Below are 3281 nucleotides of genomic sequence, written 5' to 3' on the forward strand. Positions count from 1 at the left end.
TCCCATAAATATAGTTTGATCCAGAATGGACTTGGTTAATGTATAAATAACGATGGGGTTATACTATTTTAGCTGTACACAATGACTGGATTGACAAAATATTACTTGTCGAAGTCGAAATAAATGTTGTCATGTTATACATGAATAACAGAAAATTTAGCTGAAGTATAAATGGAACAAAATGGAGTGTGTTTGTTGTCTTTTAGTAATACTACCGTTACTATGACAGCGTTATGAATGTTTCTGGCGTGGAGTGACAAATGGCTCTCAGTCATTTATTACAACTGCTCAACCTTTATTTAATTAAACTCTGGACGTATTCAGTTGACATGTTAATTTCTGTAATCAATAGAAACCATTTATCCAGAGAACAAGCTAGAATGGAATATTCCATTTTATTCTTGACAAAGTATGTTATTATTTACGAAAATATCAAAGCAGTTATTGGGGGATTATAAAGTAGTGAGCAAGAATGATAAACAACATAATATTGCAATGAAAATCACAATGCAAAGTTCAAGAAATCTCAAACTGTTAATCGGAAACTAAAATCTAATGCCTTTAATATTAACCAGATATAGTAATGTTTATATTGATATCACTAGATGATTCAGAACATTATAACTAATTAGATTTGAATGCAAATAATGGTATGTTTACATGTTTTCTGAAATTATCAATTCGTCTGTAGTGAATTCTGTTGCTAGCGTTGTGAAATGACTGTTTGAAATGTTGCCATTACTAATTAATTATGCAAAAAATAAACATAGCATTAACCCTCTCATGTCACTGAAATCTTTCTCTCCCTCTTACCCCTCCCTCTTTCTCCTTTCCACTTCAACTCCTCCTCCTCCTCCTCCTCATCATCATCATCATCATGTCCATTCTTTTTTTCCTTGCTGGCGTGGGTTGAACAATGCACATTGAGGCAATATTTAATGTCCTTCCTATCACTGATGCCTTTTCTGGTTTTCAATTGAGATATGTTTATCTCCCCTGATCTTCACACATCTGATGAAATTGTTGAACTGTAGGGACATCTTGCTTACAACAGTTGTAAACAAATGTTACCTGTGTTCAAATGGTGATGACACATGGAGTCAAATATTCACACACAAGCAAAACACACATGCAAACAGATGTGCCTTTGTGCTTTAATTTACATGTGCCATTACCATATTCTACAGACAAAGATATTGTGAGTGAACTATGGAAACTATCATCACAATACAGTTCCAGTTCTTTTGTGGAACTTCCTTGGAAAACAGAGGTTTATTCTAATTTTCCTGGCAGGACAAGAAAAACGTTACTGGAAGTAGAGAAACTAATTACTTTAGCTAAATGAGAAACAATTAGGAAAAATGTATGCATCAATACGATATTTATATAAATGTCCTTGAGTATTCGGTGAGTAGGGGGCATTTTTATTTCATTTCAAAATGGACTTTGGAATATATTAAATTTATTTTTGAGAGCAAAAATGGTTAATTGCATAGGATAGCATATAGCAAGCTAAAGGTTAGTAGTACATAACTTTTCGAAGGCACTGTGACTTCAAAATATTGAAACTGGCAATTGAATCAGTCCACCGGTTAGTAAATGTGTAGCAGCAATTGCTTACTGCCAGCAGCGGTAGCATAGTAAGATTGGTTGATTTTCAGTTGTTCATTTCCTCACATGGATTTAGCTTTAAATGTGATGTGTTTTATTAAGTCAACCTGCTCTTGATCAAGTTCACTATTTTATAATATATAATCTTTCTTTGGTCTTTGAGTCCTCATGGAATTGTAGGTACTGTTGTGGCAAACAACTTGAATTGGGTACTTTTAAACATGTCAGAACCCATCCCTCTCGAGGTCTGTATTCAAACAATTTTTTAAAGAGAGAGAGAGAGAGACAGAAGTGTAATTGACTCCAGTAGTGGACTGGTGCTTTATTTATTGAACCAGAAAGGATGAATGACAAAACTGACATTGGTGGGATTTGAACTCAGAATTTACAGAGCCAGAACAGATATCACAAAGCATTTTGTTCAATGCTCTAATGTCTCTGCTAGCTCTCCACATAGATGCATATTTGTTTTCATAAATCTATGTGTATACATTTGGATGTTTTCATATACAGAATTATAATCATATACACGCACATCTTTGTACATAAAGATGTTTTCTTACACAATCATATAGTCATATACACACTCTCATGCATCTATATACATATGTACATGTCTCCAATACACAAACATATAATCATATGTGTGTGTTCTTATTCTTATATACAAATGTAAATCCATTCACTTGCCCTCATACTCAAGTATATATTCATATACATACCTCCTATCATATATCTTTTGTATTTACATACACATACACAATTACATTGCGATATACATAGCTATTGTCCTATATCTATGTAAATACACACATTCTCATGCACAGTTATAGTGTGTATGTGTGTGTAATTTATTCCTGTTGCATGATGGGACACGTATGAAATTAGTTTGGCATATTAGTTATGCATTGCTAAAGAAAAGTTGTAGCAAGATGAAATTAAAAAGACTACATACATAAAAAAAATAGCAAAGCAGCAACAAAAAATTACCAGTCATTTGAAATGCAAAAATACAGAAAGAAAGAGAAAAATGTTATTTTGCTTTTAGATAAAAATCTTTACGTACCACACTTGTATTGACACTTCATATCGTTACAGAAAGAAAGTTTAAAGAAGGGAGAGGGAAAATAGCTGTTTTGAAGTTACAAGTCAAATCTAAGTAATGCCCAGGTGCAAATCAACCAGGTGAACATAGGTAGGTTATAGAAACTACTTAATAGAGAGGTGACCGACATGATAATCAATACAGACGGTAGGAGAAGAGATGCTTGAGATGGATTCAGAAAATGGCCCGAGGTAATGGAGAACTTTGGTAAACTTTCTCAGGGATTAAGATCAGCAAGTCTAGAGAAACAAATTATATATATATATATATATATATATATATATATATATAGATGTTTATTTATATGTATTACATGTATGTCATTGTAGATAACTGTGTATATCAGGATGTTATATATGTGCCTGCTATGAATTCCTATACATGCATATATTTACATATGTATATGATTGTATGCAACTGTGTACAACTGATCTACATACAGATGTTGTGTATATGTGTGATACGGATCTCTCTCTGTCTCTATATATATGTGTGTGTGCCTTCAATAGTATCCACATTGAACTTTAAAAGCTCAAAGACAATATAATGTATTGGTATGTTTATT

The 3281-nt window shown here is 32.7% G+C and overlaps 1 protein-coding gene across 20 annotated transcripts in view; it reads right to left on the minus strand.

The window, feature by feature from the left end:
* LOC106878639 (thrombospondin type-1 domain-containing protein 7A) overlaps positions 1-3281 on the minus strand; it is a 999802-nt gene that overhangs the window by 170888 nt on the left and 825633 nt on the right. The window lies entirely within an intron of this gene.

Source organism: Octopus bimaculoides, chromosome 17, assembly GCF_001194135.2.
Source record: "Octopus bimaculoides isolate UCB-OBI-ISO-001 chromosome 17, ASM119413v2, whole genome shotgun sequence".
Lineage (NCBI taxonomy): Eukaryota > Metazoa > Mollusca > Cephalopoda > Octopoda > Octopodidae > Octopus > Octopus bimaculoides.